Below are 22,500 nucleotides of genomic sequence, written 5' to 3'. Positions count from 1 at the left end.
AAATGCCAGACTTGACATGATTTACAGAAATTTCTATGATCCTTGTATGAAGCAGATAAGTGCAGCTATTTGGTTTCGGATTTGAGGGCATTTCACAAATTAAACAGGGGAGAGCTCTATGGTAGACTTTAGCTCATAATTGTTTGATGCAGCATTGGACTTTGTAGAGAAGTTGGGAAGTTCGAGCTGGTCATCTGGTGGTTCTGTATAATTAGAGAATTTTCAGAGGTAACTGCATTTCTCCTAGCTTTTGTAAGAGGTTCCAGAGACTAGGGCCATTATGACATATGTTGATGGCCTGGTAGAGCCTATGTCTGATGAATAATTTATTTTCTCCCAAGACACAAAACACAAATTGAAATGTCTGATGATAGATAGCACAATTTCCAATGGGATGCAGAAAGCCACAATGGATGCTCAAAAAACCTGTCAGATCATTATATGTTGTAAGTGTTTGTTGCCTTTGAAGTTGTTGATTTATGAAAGATAGACCTACCTGGGTTGGTTGTATATGACAGTGGCGACCTTGCAATTAATTATTAGCAATTGGTAAATTAACGTAGCAATACTTTAAGACAATTGAATCAGGGCCTAGTCAATCAGCTTAGGTTTGCAGTACTGAACATTCTGCACTACTTTGGCTTTTATTTTCTATGGTTTTCTGTTTTTTCGCAAGCACACAATGGTGAATGTTCTCGTATCCTTTGTTATATTAGTGAACAAGTGTTATTCAGTTTGGTACAATTGTACCTTAGTCCATTCACCACCTGTGAAAGTCTCCTTTTGCAGTACTTTGGTTGCCATACACTGCTAACATAACTCGGTTGTTACTCACTTAATAATGTGCGTCTTGTGGATATCATTTGTCTCAGTGTTTAATGAGTGCAAATCTTAGTGTTCTATAATAGGGTAGTATTCACTCTGGGAAACCGCATAGCTTCCTGTTGCAATCACAATATTCTTTACGACTCTGCATAGTCATCTTCAGTAACTCCCCCTCTTTCCACTCGACTCCGTAAGCATACGAGTAATCAACTCGTTATTTTGCATTTTGATTATTCTTGTACTGAACAAGTTTTTTAATAAATTAAAGTTAAGCTCTTTGCAACTATTAAACTTTGGTCAACTTTCGTGGCACTTAAAAATCATATTAATGTAATTTTCATTTATGCTTTCTGGTCCACCATGTTGCCTTTAAGTTGTGTATTTGAGACAAAGACTAGCAAGCATCGGACAGGAATTCTAATTCTTTCGTGTCATCTGCCTCAATTTAGCTGTTATCTTAACATAGTGACTGGAATTGGAATAAATTTAAGCCAAAGTCAAAGATCTGGTGCCTATAAGGTCATTCAGCGCTGAAAGGAAAATTGGAATTAAAAAGGTTTGAAAGTTGCAACAGGAACTTTCATGGAAAGTTCCTGTTGACCCTTCATGGAAGGATTTACCTATGCAATCCTTAGGAATTTATTCACACATTCGCTAGCTGCTGCCAAGATGCACCGAGATTTTGACATTTATAGAATCAGTTAGGATTTTCTTTGGGAATTGGCACCACTTTGTAAAATATTCACTTGTGACATACTTGTGAACATACACTGAGATCTTACCCCTCACACATAGGTACAACCTCTGTTCTACCATTAAGAGAAAATGAATATATATATATATGTGTATATGTATATATATATATATATATATAATATATATATATATATATATATATATTATATATATATATATATATATACATATATATAATATATATATATATATATATATATATATATATATATATATATATATATATATATATATAATATTATATATTATATACTATATATATATATATAAGTATGTATGTATATATATAACATCCTAAGTACAAACCCATTTTACAACAGCAAAGTAATTATTTGTCTTTTGACCTTTCTGTCTGTGGATTGTGATTTTCAACACCATTGTATCACACTGCTAAGTGTTTGGCCGAGTGCCAGCACTTCTGTGCATCAACATCGCTGACACACATGCTGTTATGTGTCTAGTAACTAGTGCCAGTTCTCCTGTCAACACCACTGACACCCCTCTTGTTGATTTGAGTTTGTGGCCGAGTGCCATTTCTGCTGTGTCACCAATGACTCCCCCTTCCTGATTTAAGTTTGTGGCCGAGTGCCATTTCTCCTGTGTCACAACCAATGGCTCCCCCTTGGTGACTTGAGTTTTTGGCCGATTGCCAGTTCTCCTGTGTCACCAACGATGACTCCCCTTGCTGATTTGGGTTTATGGCTGCAATGCCAGTTCTACTGCATCACCATCGCTGACACCCCTTGCTGATTTGAGTGCGTAGTCGAGTGCCAGATCTCCTGTTTCACCACTATTGACAACACCTCTGCTGATCGAGATCATGGCCCAATGCCATTTCTCCCATGTCACCACTGCTGACATCACCTCTGTGCCAGTCTTATTTGTGTCACCACTGCTGACACCACTTCCATGTGTGGCAAACAGTGCCAGTTTACTCCCATGTCACCAGTGTTGATACCCTTATTGTTTAGGGTTTCGCTGAATGCTAGTTCACTTTTGTGTCACCATCGCTGACATCCCAACTGCTAAGTGTTTGGCGGAGTGCCATTTCACTTCTGTGCATCACCATTGCTGACACACATGCTGTAATGTTTCTAGTAACCAGTGCCAGTTCTCCTGTCACCACCACTGACACCCCTCTTGCTGATTTGAGTTTGTAGCCAAGTGCCAGTTCTCCCGTGTCACCACCGATGACTCCCCATTGCTGATTTGAGTTTGTGGCTGAGTGCCAGTTCTGCTGTGTCACAACCAATGGCTCCGCCTTGGTGACTTAAGTTTGTGGCCAATTGCCAGTTCTCCTGTGTCACCACTGATGACTCCCCTTGCTGATTTGAGTTTGTGGCTGCAATGCCAGTTCTCCTGCATCACCATTGCAAACACCCTTGCTGATTTGAGTTCATAGTCAAGTGCCAGATCTTCTGTGTCACCACTATTGACAACGCCGCTGCTGATCGAGAACATGGCCGAATGCCAGTTCTCCCATGTCACCACTGCTGACACCACCTCTGTGCCAGTCTTATCTGTGTCACCACCGCTGACACCACTTCCGTACCATTCGCACTTACGCGTCACCATCGTTGACGTACCCCTGATCAAAGTAAAAGTCTGTGCTTTTGTTGCGACGAGTGCCAGTCTTGAAGTGACCATTGTTCGGCCCCAAAGTGCCACCTCCGGGACATTCCTCAGTCTTAAGGTAACTATCACTTGGCTCCCAAGTCCCACCTCTGTGACACTCCTCAGTCCTTGAGGTAACCAGCGTTTGACTCTCTGAGTGCCACTTTTATGACACTTTCCCAACATGTGTTGACTGGTGTGTCTGCTAATTCAAGGTAACCATTGCTTACCTCCCAAGTGTCACTGCTCACGATACTACAAATCCCTGCATAGATGTCTTACAAGACGTGCTACTCCAAATGCCACCATCGCTGGCACTTCCTGTATCTGACATGCCTTGAACTTCCTACTGGTATTTCCTTGTCAGATAAATAGTTTTCGTGCTCACCTACCAATCTGGTGGTCAGAAATTCGATTCTCGACTCTGCCAACGCCAAATCAGAGGAATTCATTTCTGGTGATAGAAATTCATTTCTTGATATAATGTGGTTCAGATCCCACAATAAACTAGTTCCCATTGCTAGGTAGCTAATTGGTTCCTAGCCATGTAAAAATATCTAATCTTTTAGGCCAGGCCTAAGAGAGCTATTTGTCAGCTTAGTGGTCTTGTAAAACTAAGATATACTTACTTTTGCTTCCTACTGGTGTGAATGCCAGTGCTTGAGGTAACCTTGTTTACCTACTGTGTGCCACTTTCGTACCACTCCTGATCTGTGCTTCCTACTGGCTCAAGTATCAGTACTTGAGGTGACCTTGTTTATCACCTGAGTACCACTTTCGTGACACTCCTCGATCCCATCATTCCTGATGAGGATACCTGCCTTGTCTGACATGTCTTGCTGGATGTGTAAATTCGAGTGCCACTGTCGCTGGTACTCCTTTCCATCTTGTCCTTGAGTAACTAGTGAGGGTGCCAAGTTGCACATACCGTCGCTTTGGTGATATCCCTGTCCATCTCTAAGCCACAGTGCTTAGTTAACTGGTGAGAGTGCCAGTTGCCGACACGCAACCTTTGCCTGCCAATTGAATGCCACTTTGGTGACACCAACATCTTCTAGTGCTTACTAGGGAGAGTGCCAGTTTTGCCAAGCTTTTTAAAAGTCTTGAGAGACGTACGATTTTAAGTGCCACCACCACTGACACTCCTGAGACTCTCAGATATCCAGACATTTTGGCACATACCATCATAGCCAACCTCGCAAAGGACATCAGACACCTCCACACCATGGACTTGGAAAGAAACATGTGGAGATAGATCCTTGGGACTTGGGTTGACACCCAAGTTGAGAGGGTTCAAGCCATCAGACAAGAAGATGCTGAGAGAGAACGAGAAGAGAGGGAAGCCATACAGCAACATGAATTTGAACTAGCATGGCTGCAGGCAAACATGCACCATAATCCAGATTAGGATGGTGGGTCATTCCATTCCTCTACCTCCTTTTCAGGTTCCCCTTCTGCAATTGGCTTCACATTAGTTGGTCCTCTTTTAACTTCCAACGAAGGGTAATAATTCCCAGATGAAAAGGCATTATCCTCGCTTGATTGAATAGAGATGAGTTCTCGTCACACTAATAAGATTTGGCCAATCTTGTTTCCTTTCTACTTTTCTGTGTCTTATAAGTAACTCCCTCAAGAAATTTTCTTAAAATCCCCTTTTCAGTCCCATTTTACTCCTTTACATCATCTAGCTTATGCATTAGCATTTTGGTGTCACAAATTTAGGATGAAAGTATAATAAAATTTAACCAATAGGTTGTGTATTAAGAAATTTAGTTACTAACATAAGATACAGGCTAGCCTGCAAAGAGTATAATAATAGAATTTGTGGCTGATTGCTTGAATTTTTACTTGATACAGATGCTTCCTCTTTTACATTATATTGTGCACCGTGTAGAGAGAGAGAAAGAGAGTAATATTTTTCTATTTGCTCCCTTGTTAAAAATTAATATTTGCAGATTCTCACATTTGAAAGACTGTGAAGCATCTTTGTATGTATAGGAATGTCCCGAGTATAATTAGCTGATAGTGACATTTACTTAGTCCTTATCATATTAATTACAAACTATGTACATTCACAAATGAGAAATAAAGTAAAAGTTCAGTTCGTCTTACACTATAAATGTGAGATTTGTACTGCTTTCCAGAAGTAGTTAATCAGTTACGCCACCTGACCTAATCAAGGGTTAACAATGTCTGTCCGGCGATAGTTACTATTGCGTAAGAATTCACACCTTCCCTGACCCACATTAACATCCAGCTTACCTGAAAGGGCCAGAAAATTACCTGCTGAACATTTAGTTAGAGGGTCCACCAGGACACGTTTCTAGCGAGGGCAGACATCCAGAAACCCGGCAGTTATCATTGTTCATAGGTTTTTGTTGAATTTGATGAAATCAAAATAACTCCATTTTATGTGAATTGGTTACATAAATTACAATAGCTCAGCAATGAAACGGTCTACCAGGCTCGTTCTCCTCTCAAAATAAAGCTAAAAGAATTTTCTATTTAACGAATACAAGCACAATAAGATTGGTCAATACCGAAGGTCACAAGAGGTCAAGGTATGACCTTTTCTGATGAGCGACTAAAATATGACATTTCGTATTTAAGTATTTGTGGAAAATAGACGAACATATTGAACATTTAATGCTTTTACATTCTGGTTAGTTATACCATAGGCAAGTTTTTAAAATTAGTTTGAAAACTTGTTTACCAATTTTAACCCTTGTGTAGCAATCAATAAAAGGAATTTAAACCGGATCAACATATTGAGGCATAAGAGATATATGCAGTAATTTGTATTCTTAAGGATAGCAATAAGGATGCAAAAAAATCAATCCAGTTTATTCTATGTTCTCTGCTCATATATTGTTAATTTAAAATTTTAGGATTTTTTTTTCTTTTTTTTTTTTTAGTGAAGAATGTCTGACACTGGCACGCCAGCCTCAAGTGGTTATTGCAAAAAAATATGATGAATGTGAAACTACCAGCAGTGGCCAGTACAAAGTAAAAAAAAAAGCCACAACTTTGGCTAGGAAAAAAAATCACAATAATTTATGGTGGCGGTAATAAAGCCACAATGAAGAATTTACAGTATGTATGGGAGCCATTATCTTTATGATATTTACAGTTTTTTGTTTATATATTTACAATAATCCCCTTTGGGCTTCTACTAAAAACTCCGCAAAGGTGGATACATAGGCTACCTGGTTAATACCCTTGGGAGTTACTCACTATCTAAAAAAAATTAATGTGACTTTATTATCTGTGAGATTTTTACCTGGTTACTACCAGCACGGAGAATGGCAGGGCCCGTATCATTGAATCAGTGGAAGTGAGAAGGGATGTAGGTTTTTAAAGACTGGAGCGAGTGGACAAAGACAAAATCTTATACCATGGTGCTAACGAATGTTATATAAACAGTATGCCTTAACAAAACACTGGATAAACTCATGCAGTTAAGCAAAGTCTGCAGATATTGCTGTTTATTCCCCAGAGGATAGCTCAGCCTCTGTTCAACACGTTCTATGGCGGATTTTCGGGAACTGGCATCTCTGCCAGCTAACATTAACGTTTTTTACGAAACACATCTTATATTATACATGGAGGATTTCTGAGAAAGGCTAGCTGAATCATTCCTTAAGGCAGCCATGATACTTCAGGAAGATGTGTTTGCCCAAACTTCCTACATGTAAGATGAGAATGTTATATTTAGAGCAGATCTTTACTGTCACAGCCAGTGTATTCGTAACTATATCAAAAAAGAGAGAAAGCAGCATCTGAATCGTTGTCATTGGCAACTGGTTGGGCGAAGTATATCTTTTAAAAATTTATGAAATTTAGAACCAAGCTTGAACATGGGAGATGCTATAACCTTGCTTGTATTTCCAAATGCTGTAATGAAGTGAGGAGTAATGATCAGATTAATTTTTAGTACACAAACGGGGATGGGAAAATGTACCTAATCCACATGTTTGGTGGGGATGTCTCATTCTTTGTCCCAACTAGTTCAAAAAAACCTACCATTATTTTCAAGAAAAAACCAGAGAGAAATGAAAGGTATCTAAAATGGGCTCAATGTCTAGGATGGGTGGAGTAAGGCACCGTCCAGGTCCTTCCAATGGTATTAGCAGTGATTTAAAGGTAGGCCTAAGAGGACTGTTGCTGCTTGTATAAACTATTAAAGGGTTTGCACACTTTGATTGTCCATACTTAGAAGGGGACTTAACATCTTGTCCCAGTTGAGGTTCACGATCATAACAAACTTTTATTGATTAACCAGTGCAATGCTAGCTTCCCTCATTATAGACATTTGCGCTGGAGTTGTCAAATGATTTGACTCAGCAGGCAGAATAGCTACCTCGAGGAGGTGCCATAGAGATGACCCATAGTTGGAGGGCCTAGTTAGGAAAGGTTTATAACTCCCATGGCAATGGCAGGAGTAGCTGTTTTGTTAGGGGATTTTGCCCATGAAGGGATGTGTTCATACACCTTGCAGGAATTATCATAACTCCTTGGAACTACCATTGACGAAGGAACAGACCTATTGTTATTGGTCCTAGGTCCGGAGGAGTTTTGATTCTGGGAATCTTCTTTTGGAGAATTGACTGGACTTGACTGGTCACTTCTGCTGAGGTTTCACTTTGTGGTGACGCTTCTCTGTTGAGTGCCCTGGAGTTAGCATTAGGAGGGACCAGGGGGCAGATTTTCTTCCCAAAGGAACTGAGTTGTGGTGAATGGTGGGTATTTGTATGTGTCAGCCCACTGACAGCACTCTACAATGGTATTCGGTGCCTTGCCCACCAGATGGGAGGTAAGGTCAGGAGCGTCATAGGAAAAAAAATCCTCCAACTGGAATAGCTTGAGGATCTCCTCCGTGGAAGATAGCTTGGATGTGTCAAGCCACTTGTGAAGTGCTGTAGTCTTCTTGGCCACCCACTCTGACCAAGTCTGGCCGACCTCCTATCCGAAAACTTCTCCATCTCTGCCTCTATCTGTCTGAGATGATCTTAAAAGAATTATCAATCTCTGCCCAGACATTGCCGAGATAACCTTGCTCATTCTTCCGAAGAACATTAAAGGTGGTGGTACTGCTACCTCATCAATAGCAGGCTTTTAGGTCTTTAGGACTCCCTTGACATGGTCAAGCAAGGCTACAGGCTTAGCCTGGTCCCACTATATTCCTTCTGCTTCTTTCCTCTTCTCTTGGGAGAGTCATTCTTTCTTCTTCTCTTCTCATTCTGCTTCCCTCTCTGCTTGTCCTGCCTCTATCTCTGATCATTGTGTTTCACTCTCTACTCATTTTGCTTCTCTTTTTTTTCTTGAGCGAGTCGGGCTTTCTCCCTCTAAGCCGAGGCTGTGGCTCTTTCTGCATTTATCCAGGCCAGTAGGTCTGGGTCCTTCACTCCCATTTGTTTCCCCAACTCAGAGAGAGCCTTAACCTCTTCAAAGGCAATGATAGGTATGGTGGAGGCACAAAGTGCAGATGGCACTGAAACTATCACTGAGTGCACTGGAAGAAATAATTTTCAAGGGAATATAATTATTACTTATGGCACGTTTACAACTACGCAGTTTTGTGTTACGGGCTGTTACGGCGTGGGTCCGCAAGAACCCGCCAGAAAGCACACCAAAAGGTAAGGACAGCGCTGGCGGTGTCTGGCGCGGTCTGCCAAAGTCGGCCAAAAGTCGTACGGAACCACCAGGTTTTGTAAGTTTTTCAAAACCTTGTGCACCATCTGGCAGTCTGATGAAGTCGCATGAAGCCGTAAGCGGTGTGGTGTGGCGCCGCAACAAAAGAGGTAAGAACCATCACAGGTCCGCATGGTGCTGCACCACACAGCACCATGCGCAGCCCGGTGCGGGTTCATACCTCCAGTGCGGGAGTGTTACGGCGTGATGTTATGGCGGCGTGCGGCACCCGTGTGGTGCCCTTACGGCACCTTCATACACGATTAATACATGGTGCGCACATGTTGCGGGGCGTACGGCGTGTGTGCGGCATGCATGTGGCGTGTTACGGCGCCTCCCTAGGACAATGACCCCGACACAATAGAGTGATACAATAACGCAAACAATGTATAAATAAATACACAATTATTTTCCTAATAATAAATGCTTTTGTATATTTTATACCATTCATAATGTTTCTTTTTGTAATAAATATGTTGAAAAATTGACTTTCATTTACATTTTCCTTATTAATGCTTAATTTATATGTCATGACAATATATATGATGATATGATTGGGTAAAATGAAATTGAATAATGAAATAGCATGGCCATAAAGAATAGTAACATAAAGAAATATAACAGGAAATATGATATGAAAATAAATAGAACTCGGAAATTACTTGAACTATAAATGAATGTAAGCATGAAATAAATAGGCCATCAAATATATAATAACATATTAAGGTAAAAGAAACAAATATATATATTGAGAATTAAGGATCAAATTGAACAGCACACAATACAAATTGATAATAAACAATAATTAACATTGACTGGACATGGTTATTAACAGGGGAACAATGAAAATTCAGTAACAGACTAAAGACATATTGACTTCAGATGATATTATATATTTGCAGTTGAAAATGTTATGATATAAAACAAGTTATGTCCATCATTTGCTTCTCATTTGGAATTCCCAAGTTCGGGAGAGAGAGAGAGAGAGACGAGGACCAGGAGGAGAGAGAGAGAGAGAAGAGAGAGATAGAGAGAGAGAGAGAGAGAGAGAGAGAGAGAGAGAGAGAGAGAGAGAGAGAGAGGATTAGGAATGCCCTCATTAAGTACTCAGTGCCATTCCCCTCTACATTTTGAAGCAGCAGTTTTTTTTATATCCTACTCTTATATTTGAGAGGTCGGTATATGTATCATGTGAGGTTGGGGGGGCTCTTATTTTTGAGAGGTGGGTGTGCAACAATCATGCAGCGTTCAACGTCGTGTCTCGTGCACACGTGAGCGCACTCCGCAACAACACCACAAGCCACCCGCAACCCACCCTACACGGAGTAACAAAGCCGCAAGAGGGTGTGCCATAGCATATGAACCTGCACCATAAAACTGCACCAACACCATAACACTGCACCAGACACCGCAACGTCACTGCAACAACACACCGTAACATGCCCGTAACACACTGCATGGGTCTGTGGCACGCCGCCCAATACTGGCCATTTTGACTCACACCTCATCAATTTTCTGGTTGCTTCTTGCGAACCCACGCCGTAACTCCCCGTAACACAAAATTGTGTCTTTGGACTAGGTTTTATACGAGTTCTGTAACTCTGAGTTTTGCTACATGCTTGGAGGTGCATTATGAACTGATGAAGCAAGTTATCAATCGATTGAAAGACTTGGATCTATTTTATTAGGAATTTGTGCTAATGAGTCAGGGTGTCTCGTAGGACTCAGGGTGTCTGAAGACACTCAATATGTCTTAAGATTCGAGATGACAGGATTTCATAACCCAGCCCAGTAGTGACATATGCTGGTCCCAAAATGGGATGAATATTCTTTTGGCAAGACGGAGATTAATAAGTAGGCAAAGGCTTTGAATTCAAAAGTCACGCAAGGACTTTGAATAGAAAACCAGGAAGTCTTGGAATGGGTAGGTCCAAAAACCTCAAGCATGGCAGGCACAAAGCCTTGGAATTGGCAGGCACAAAGCCTTGGATTTGGTAGGCACTAAGCCTTGGATTTGGCATGACCCTGTGGTAGGTGTGTAAGAATACAACCACCGTAGGTCCTGCATGTTGTAAAAAGCGACTAAAAGGACAGCTGCTGCCCTGCAGCCTTACTTTTCAGTAAAAGGCTAGGACCATCGCCAATAACTGTAGAAACTGCTGCCTTGCAGGTTGACATTTTAATCAAAGTTGAGGCCCACCGCTAATAACTGTGATTGATGATAGCAAGGGCATGAAGTCATAAAAACCCTTTTGCCAAACAATAAACTCTGCCTGATGTTAGTGGAGGATGATCCCTTAGATTAAAGGCAACGGAGAAAGCACATCAGGCAACCAACCCCTTAATGTAGAGATAACGGTGAGAAAGAAGAAAAAGAAGCCTTGGAGTGGCCAGGAACAAGTCCCTTGGAATTAGCAGGCACTAAGCCCTTGGATTTGGTAGACGAAAACCTAATCTGGTAGGCACTAGGCCTGAGAATTGGTAGATGCAAGGCCATGGAGTTTGGCTCATGGAAGGCCTTGGAATTTGATAGGCATGGGGCTGTGGAATTTGGCAGGGAGTAAGCCTGGAATTGGTAGGCATGGGGGCTGTGGAATTTGACACGTATGAGGCCTTGGAATTTGGTAGGCATGGGGGCCGTGGAATTTGGGTGGAACTAGGCCTAGGAATTCAGTAGGCACAGGGCTGTGGAATTAATATGTATGATTCACAACATAAACTTAAAATTATTTTATGATAAGAACATTCACCTACTGGCTGAACGTAACCTTAGCGTAGTAAATAAATGATGAATGGCAAAGAATGGAAGCCCTCAGCTTCAGACACACAGTAATAGTTAATAAATATCCTTCTCGCAAAGAACAATGAAATTTGGTATTGTGCGTAATAAACTCATGCAAGGTACTAGCTGCTTAAGATTCTTCCACGTTGGAGTGGGGACCTAACTTCTTATGAAACATGAAACCTATTAACGTAACTCTGTCCTAAATTACCTAAATCTGCTAATGTTGCCGTATGAATGAATATATTCACGCTCTAGCAACCGCAAGTTCTGCGAGTCAGCTGTTTTTACAGACAACTGCTTATATGAGGAATCGCCAGGCCTTGAATGAATGAATAGGAGGGGAAGCTCACCCGGTCTAACTAATTACACACAAAAAAGTTGGTATTGTTACAAGTGACTGATCACGTTACAGAATTTATTATTACATTAAGGGCAGTCGTGCTTGTAATCGTTATTCTTGCAATACCTACATAGGCTAATTTTTGGATACTTTGGGGCGTGACAATTCCCGAAATAAACTGGCAAAGGAAATGTGGCACAATTTCCTTTAAACAGCACTTCCTAACTCTCCTAAGGTCAAAAGGCATGTGAGCTAGAAATATCTAAAACAAAAAATAACACTTAATTTACTGTGGAAATTGGTTTTCCATTCCTGTGCTAGTAAAGGAAACTTTAGACTCGGTTTTATAGATTTGGCTCTACTCTTGCAACAAACTTGTTGGCCGAGTCGGTAACTTCACTGAAGACCTGATTTCTCCATAGTTCACTTGTTCGCATCCACAAGAGGACGAAATTATTAGCAACTAAAATATCACTTTTGGTTAACACATATATCAATTCTGAGCTAGAGCGAATTGGATATTAAAGGACATATTTAGCCTAATGCATGTACATGCATCACAGTGCTGTGATATATATATATATATATATATATATATATATATATATATATATATATATATATATATATATATATATATATATATATATATATATGTGTGTGTGTGTGGTGTGTGTGTGTGTGTGTGTGTGTGTGTGTGTACACAACGTCTGGCATGCTCCTAATTCTGCAAATTAAGGGTGTACTATAATCCTCGATCTAAAGCACGTTTTATGTAATTGGGATTTGCGTAAGACAGAGAGTGTAAATAACTTAACACTGTTACAAATTAGCAATGTAAATGAACCCTTCTAGTTACAAGTCACAAATATTTCTTCAGTTCACTTATTCTTTGAAGGAGATGCAGAGGGGATTTTGAGTTATATACATATGAGAACAGGCAGTAATTAAGGAAGAAAAAGAATTGTGTGTCGGGCAAATTTGATAACCAAACGTACCTTGTGTTTTGACAATCATGAGCTTAGGGAGAGAGAGAAGTCTTGACCCAGACAGTGAGAGGGGATGCAAGTGACTAAGAATCACCCTGGTGTGAACAGGATTAAGTCTGCTAGATGAATAACCATGAGAGAGCCCCAACTTGCTGCTACAACCACCTTATATCACAAATAACTAGGTAATATGATGTTAAGCTTATTCCAGTAAAATATTTAAAAAGAAACAAGAATGCCAAATACTTTCCGTGTATTTTACAAATATTCGGTGAAAGTGTAAAAATATACAATAAATTCAAAAGAAAACAGCAAAGACGAATCTAAATTCCTGAACTTCTGAAAACACAAACGAGTTCATAAAGGGTAAAAATGTTTTAGTAAGTGCATTGTACCCAATTCTAAAATAAAAACAAGCTATCTAACTTTTGGTGGACTCATATAAGATTAGCTAAACGCACAAATATAAGTAGAATGGATTAATAATAATAATAATAATAATAATAATAATAATAATAATAATAATAATAATAATAATAATAATAATAATAATAATAATAATAATAATAATAAAAATAATAATAATAATAATATGCATGAAAGAAACTTTCACTTCTATTCTCTGTTCCGATAATAACAATAATAATGATATCAGAACCACTGGCCTATAACGCATAAAAGCCGTAAACCTCCTCACTATTTCATCATTAATAAGATTATCGGATTTGTACGTACTAGGGTTTAGGTTTAATAGTTTTCGGGAACACGTCTCTATAATAATATATTAAATCATATCGCTGCTAATATAATCATTTCAAAATAAAATTGCGGTTTCCTTTGGTGCTTTTCAAATATTTACTCGGGTTTCACTATGTAATACAGTGGGGAGTAGTACCTCCAGTGCACTCACACGGTGCACTGTAGGTACTACTTAATGTTTTTTGCAACGTCCCTTCCGCCCCTAGCTACAACCGCTTTCATTGCTTTTACTGTACTTCATTTCATATTTTCTTTCCTCCATCTTACTTCCCACCCTCTTCTAACAATTGTTTCAAAGTGCAACTGCGAGGTTTTCCTTGTGTTATGCCTTTTACCACTCTTCTTAATATTCCTCTATGCGCTGAACGACTTCATAGGTCCCAGCGCTAGGCCTTCCTTTCAAATTGAATATTCTGTCTGTATATACGTATCTTCTTCAGCTGATATATACATGTACAAAAGCGTGATAACGTATATAGATATTAGTAAGAGAAACATGTTTTTTACAGATAAACAACAAATTAATCGCTGCCTAATTCAACATATGAAAGAGAATCGCGAGCGAAGTGTTGTGCTTAAAGTCTTACAAGTCTCATTGTCCCTTGTATACCTCTGAAGAGACTCATCACCATGGGTTGGGTAAGCTACGTGGGCTGTCCCAGTCTTTGCATATTCCCGGTCTTGGATATAACAATCTTACCTTATTTTACAATTTCCAACACAAAAATAGCATCCAAAGTGATGATCTTGCAATGTATTTTAAATATCCGAGTTAGGAATTATACTTTTTAGTTTTATGGGAGACTTCTCAGTTCCCATCTTCAACCTTCCTCCCATATCAAGATGGATTTTTGTTCGAAAATTCATGCAGTCAAGTTAAATTGATTATAATTTGCAATAGTACTGGCACTTTCATATCATAGTGCTCTTCAGGTATATCACAGTTTCTAGAATTTGGAAGTGATATTATCTTTGCATAATTCTAATAGTCAAGATTTTATTTTTCACCGACATCTCCAATATAACAATCTAGCGTAAACATATTTTGGAGCTCCTTTGTTAAAACTACGCGTTTTGTCCCAAGGAGGCATCGTACCAAAACTGGGATTTTTATCTGCTATGTAATAGTGTCTTTAGTAAGCCACCCTTTTTAATATGTACAGTGCCTACTCATTATTCGAAAATTCTTCAAAACTGTTTTCACATTATCACAAGTGGTAATTAGTTCAAACTACGTAGAAATAGACAAAGGAAAAAAAAGTAAAAGGCGTGATTCTGTAAAGAGTGTTGATGTGAAAATTTGTCCCGAGCCTCTTTAAGGTGTACTAAATGTGCCCCTGGGACAAGCGTTTAAGGCCATCTTGTTAGCTATAAAAGAGAAGGAGGAGAGAGAGAGAGAGAGAGAGAGAGAGAGAGAGAGAGAGAGAGTAGGAAAGGTGTAGAAAAGTATAACTTGAATTGTCATAGTTTCAAACACTTTTCTTTAGATATTTTGTGTATATGGCTAAAAATATTGATTTGCTTGATATTGCATCGTTTCACTAATCAGAATAGACGAAAATTCGGTAGAACCTTGATAATTATTATCCACATTGACCCTTCTAAAACATTTAATAATTTTAACTAATACTTAGACTTTGTAATTTTAGTATTTTACATTTATCAATAAGGGAAAAGTCAAACGCCATCATTAAAGAAAAGAAACCTGAATGCATTCCTGGTTTAAGTTGAGAAATTTTAACAATGCTTATTTGTGTCATTCATATGGATGACGATTATCATTATGATTGTTATATATATCCAAGAAGGGTAAGAAAATTATACATAAATAAGAGACTGGTCTCTACAGTGGGTGAATGGGATGATAAGTTCAGGTTTTACAGATAGAAGACATTCTACTGATCCTAAGGATATATGGTTATACATATACTGATTATCAAACTACAGGAGACCATGAGGAGAATAATTTTTCAGATGACTGGTCAAAACATACAAACGGATATGACAATATATATACTAGTTGTATGAAGCTTAATTAAGAGAAGAGATGGGAACTGAATTTACCAAATCTGTGAAAGTAATTCAATAACGAAAGTTATAAGAGGCGAATTTTAGAATAAGAGCTCTACAATTCATCGATGACAGAAGCTGCAATAGGGCAATCTACTCAGAATTTCAATGGATATATATATATATATATATATATATATATATATATATATATATATATATATATATATATATATATAGATATCTTGGTATAAATACCGCATTTTCTGTAACTTTTCTCATTTATTACCTACCTGAAGAGAAGGAAGAGACAAAAGTCTCTGAAATATAGTACTTTCTTTTTATGCTTTGGCATTTTAATTAGCCCCGTATTTTTAGATGGAATTCTGTTGTAAAAATAATTTTACCAACTGGTAAAAATTTTGTTACAACGCAATTCCATCTAAAAAAAAGAGGAGCCAATAAAAATACCAAAACATAAAAAGAAAGTACTATATTTCGGAGACTGCTGTCTCTCTCTTCAGGTAGGTAATAAATGAGAAAAGTTACAGAAAATGCGGTATTTATACCAAGCGATCTATTCACAGTTAAGCCATTTTAGGTCACTTCCACTGATAATTCCTCTTTAATCCTCTTAAGCATTGGTTGAAGGAAGATTTTATCTATGATACCTGAATCCCAAACACCCTTTGAGATGCTCATTAGCTGTCTTTTTTTAATCAAGACCGACTCTATCATCTGACTTTTGTGTCGAAAGTTGCTGCTGTAGATAATACGTGACAATTCCAGTTTATTCTGTGGTTATGGTTATTTATATGGTTCGAAATAGCTGAATTCGGTTATCCATACCTAACTGGTCGTTTATGTTGTATTAATGTCTAGGGGAGTTATTTTCCTGTAAAACCAATGTAAGATTGGCCGCAGTCCAGGTATGGGATTTTGTATGCTCCTGTGTGAATGGGGATTGTCTTTTGTTGGATGTTAGTCAGGGATGTGGCTAAGGTATTTAGTTAGGTAAAGGCAAAAGGATTAGATTTTCCGAGAGTCTGGGTTACTGTTAGCTGGTCTCCTTTCCCCCTTTTTAGTAATTTTTTCTCCCAATCACACTAAATATTCGAAAGAGTTTTGTCACAAATTCAGAAAAGCACATATACCACTTCACAACACAAAACTTTTAAGCCTTGATGAGGATTCCCTACTCACAAAACTATCAGTGTAGGACGTTCTACAGTTTTGAAGGGAAAATTAACCCTCTTATTCAGATCATTTCCCATTGGCACTTGACAAAATAATAAAGTCAGTTGAATTATGTGTATCTAATAACGTATTTTCATTCGGGGAGTCATTCTATGAGTAAAAATTCTGGTGTAGTGTGGGTAGCCCTTTAAGTCCTGTTTCAGCCAATCTATACATTGAATACTTTGAACCTATAGTAATAAATACAATAAAACCCAAAAGCTTGCTGTGGATGAGTTAATAGATGAGGTAATTTCCGTGAATTCCTTTCAAAATTAAATGCATTAGTGCCCAGCATCAAATCTAAAGTTGAAGGGGAAGCAGACAACAAAATTCCTTTTCTTGATGTTTTCATAATTAGAGACACAACAGAATATAAATTTGTTGCTCAGATTTCTTGGAAAAGGAATTTGAACTAATTCGTAAGCTGCTTTCATGTTTAAGGTATCCTGACCATATAATTGAGAAAGCGATTCATTAAGCTAAAATAATTTTCTACTAATCCCCTTAAGACAAGACCAAAGAGACTCCCAACAATAAAATAAAAATTCCACACCTGAACAGGATTAAGACGGTGACCCAGACTCTTGCAAAATCTAACCCTTTTGCATTTACTTACCCAAACACCTTAGCCAAATCCCTAATTAACGACCAACAAAAGACATCCCCTAAAGAGGCGATTATGAAATCCCATGCCTGGAACTGTGACCAATAATATATCAGTTTTACAGGAAAATGAACATAACCACATAATAAACTGGAATTTGTCACATATAACTTATAGCATGAACTGTTGGTACACGAGCCAGATAATAGAATTGGCATGACTTTCAGATGTCATTGATAAAGTTTTCATTCAGCCATCGCTTAAGAGGATTAAAGAAGGATTATCAGTGGGAGTGACCTAAATTGGCTTAACTGTGGATGGATCTCTTGGTATTGATACCACCTTTTCTGTAACTTTTCTCATTCATCCACCTGAAAAGAGAGACAACAATCTCTGGAATATAGTATTTTCTCTTCATAATCTTGGATTTTTATGGGCTCCTTTTATCATATATATATAATATATTTATATATATATTATATAATATATATAGTATATATATATATTATAAGATATATATATATATGAGATATATAGATATATATATGATATATATATATATATATATATATATATGATATATATGGATATATATATATATATAGATATATATATATATATAGATATATAGAATATAGATATATGATAGATATATATATAATATATATATATATATAGATATAGATATAGATATATATATATATAGATATATAATATCTATTATATTATATATATATATCTATATAGATAGATGTATATACTATATATAGATAATATAAAAAAAACTATAGGATATAGATATATATATAGATATATATATAATATATACATATAGATAAGATGATATATATATATCATATATATAATATATATATATATATATATAGATCTATATATATATATATATGATAGATATATATATATTTATATATTATATATATATATATAGTATATATATATATATATAATATATATATATATATATTATAATATATATAATATTATATATATATATATATAGAGATATATTAATATATTATATATATATTATATATATATATATAATATATATATATTATATATATATTATTATATTATATAAATATATAAATATATATATATATATTTAATATATATATATATATATATATATATATATTAATATAATATTATATAATATATATATATATATATATATTGTTATACGATCACAAGTAACACGTGAAGATTGTATATCAAGAGCCAGCAGGAAAAATGGAAAACAGCAGTACCTAGCGCTTTCGTGTATTCTTGACACACCTCATCAGGGTACAATATATAAAGGCTAGGTACTGCTGTTTTCCATTTTTCCTGCTGGCTCTTGATATATATATATATATATATACTATATATATATATATATATATATATATATATATATATATATATATATATATATATATATATATATATATGATAATAGCATTGTCGGCGCCCAGGTCGAAGTGGGTTAATGCTGGCTCCAAATAAGCGAATACCTGAGCGCGAAAGGTATTTGAGGGTGAGAGACGGCATTAACTTATAACCTCTTGCGGTGGTGGAGTGGGTAAAAGCTACATTGACGTTCCTGGATTTGTATGGTGTCCTGGGTTCGCGCTTGGGCGCCGACAGTTCTATTATCACTAATAAAATTCCCCTTCGGTTAAGCATATATGAAAATATATTAATTCCGAGGTAGAGTGAATTAAATATTAAAGGACATTTGTAGCTCGATGTATGTATATGAATCACGGTAATGTGATATGAGTTATATATATATATATATATATATATATATATATATATATATATATATATATATATATATATATATATATATATATATATATATGTATATAATATATATTATAATATATATATATACTATATATATAGATATATTATATATATATATACTATATAGTGTGTGTGTGTGTGTGAGTGTGTGTGTGCGTGTGTGTGTGTGTCACTAAGATTCCATCATCACTCTCTCTCCACTTGAAAGCTTTAAGCTTATGATAACATCATAAAAAAGGGATAATAGCCATTATCCTCGCATTTACGACGATTCTGCTTCCGCGCGAGAATGAAAGATCTTTTTATCTCGAGAACTTTCCTAATAAAATGTAAGGTTTACTTCTTGTCCTCTCTTCCTTCCATCTCATTTGCAATGGAGACTACGTAGGATTTATATCATGCAGTAAACGTTAAGAACCTACATGGAATTTGTCGGTCATATTCACAAGTTTATGTAAATACAGCTCCTTTTTGCCAATAGAATTTATTTGTTTTCTTTTAATAGGTTTTCAAGGAAGAAAGTAGAATTTGAGTATAAAAAAAACGAATGATTTCTTTTTCTATCTTAAGATACGATTCAACCGCTCATGCTACCCAACGATAGCCTGAATAATTATATACTTTATTTATCTTTCTTATCACCAAGGTCCTGAAATTGGTATAAAGGAAGAGTTTTTCACTTTCACTCCAACATTGAGAACGTAAACTTCAATTGCAATAAACACACACACACAAATATATATATATATATATATATATATATATATATATATATATATATATATATATATATATATATATATGTGTGTGTGTGTGTGTGTATATATGTATATATATATATATATATATATATATATATATATATATATATATATATATATATATATATATATATATATATTATTGTTGTTGCCCACTTAAACTTTTGATCGTTGGTCTTTCGCTATGTTAATGAACTTTGTGCTAGTGTTAGTATTATAAAAGCTATAAAGAGCATAAAGGCTACGATATTTAGGTCATAAACTAATAATGCCTTGTCTTATAACAAATGCACTCTGATTATCAAGAAATCAGTTTTCCCATTCCTTGATTTTAATATTGTAAAAATGCGCTAACATTTCCATATATGATATTGCTGTATACGGGGTTACGAAGGAAATGTAAGATTCTAAATGAAGGGTTTGTTAATCAGAGTGTATTTGTTATAAGACAACGCATTATTAGTTTATGACCTAAATATCGTAGCTTATACTAGCACAAATTTCATTAACATACCGAAGGACCAATGATCAAACGTTTAAGTGGCCAACTTAAATATAATTTTTTCCGCCTATTACCCGATTGGTGAGGGGATTAGCTAAATCTACACAGCAGAGGGCATTGACAGGTAATGTAATTATCTAAAAAGTACTACACTCACTTCCTTGTCATGCCAAGCTATTTAGATCAAGCTTTATTGTTCCAAACTTATTATTAGGAAATGAGGCAAGGTGAAAGGAATCAAAAATGGAATTATGAATTGTTATAATTTTGATTATGATGTCATGTATATTCACCGGTCCATTTTGGAAATATATTTTAATGAAAACACCACTTTAAGGTATCCGATACAATACTAAAGAAATGAGTTAGTTATTTAGGTAATTTCGTAGTATTTAATTCCACTTCCCCATTTTATTTATTCTAGTTTAGTTATTATTCCTGTAAACCTTGTATGTTTATGCGCTTATGTGTCAGTGTCTCTCTTGCTGTTAGGTTTCATGTATCCTTTTGTAATTTGATTTTCGTTCAGAGGTTTTAGAATGTTCATTGTTAACTGGTGATATGTAAGTCATTGAATAAGGCTGGCAGTAGGTTTGCATAAATGTCATTAAAACCCTGGAAGGTTTTGTAATACCTAGAAAACTTAAACCAAAATAAATCTTATTTAGCATGCAATTTGAAAGGGAGATGAAAGAGGCTGGTGTTCGCCGTCAGTGTCATGGAATACCTTCCGAGGAGCCAAGTCGATAATTGGCTAATTTATCCTCTAATGCAGATATCTTTCGCCTTAGTTGCCAAGCAAAACTAGAAGGCCACAGGGGATTAAAGCCGCCTAGCGATGTAAAATAGGAACCTAACTATAATTACTTAAAATTGACATAAAGGATATTCAGAGTTATGTAATGAAATATGCATGCAGTGATGTAACATTAAAATTAAACAAACAATCGAATAACGATATGTTTTAAATTGGAATCTATGGAAATGTATACACAAAAAATATGGAAAACCAAATATTTTGTTGTTCAAAATTACGCATAGTTATCTCGAATGCAGCTGCAAAAAAATTACTAAGTGTAAATATGAATGAAAAGTAAATGATTCTTAATAAACAAATTCTGATAAATTAGGCCTTTTTTTAAGCTGGACACAATAATAAAAGAATTCGTAAGATAAATTGGAATTGATAACCAATGAGACCGTAATTTCTTTTAATGAAAAAATTACTAAAGTATATATATATATATATATATATATATATATATATATATATATATATATATATATATATATATATATATATATATATATATATATATATATATTTTAATGGCATAATAAAAGTTGACTTTCATCCTCTAGATTTTCAATAATAATTTCATATTTTACCATGCAAATTCTGTTCAGTATGACGAGAGTTTAAACTAAATGCAATTTTAAATATGCCATACACATCTGTTTGCATATACTTGTAAAGCTATGGAGTGGCTAGTTAAAAAACCTAACTTTGTTATATTTCCAGAATTTTGTATTTGAAAGAAGAATGCCTGTTCTGTATCATAGAATAAAAGAAAATACTTTACTGGTGATTTCCTTTAGATATTCAGAGTCAGAATTAACTGCTTAATGTGTCAGTACTCCAAAAATTTTTGTTTGCCACAGCTCATATCTGTAAATACGAGTTTTTCTTTTCTTTTCTTTTTTGAAGGTATGGATTTATCAGGAAGCACCCTTGACCCAGGCCACTGACGAATACCAAATTCGATAGAACTCATCAAGTCGGAAGAGTAAATTTAGATTCACCCTGGTG

The sequence above is a fragment of the Macrobrachium nipponense genome, chromosome 44, assembly GCF_015104395.2.
Source record: "Macrobrachium nipponense isolate FS-2020 chromosome 44, ASM1510439v2, whole genome shotgun sequence".
NCBI classification, from domain to species: Eukaryota; Metazoa; Arthropoda; class Malacostraca; order Decapoda; family Palaemonidae; genus Macrobrachium; species Macrobrachium nipponense.
The sequence above is the reverse complement of the archived record's forward strand: the minus strand, read 5'-3'. Positions refer to the sequence as shown.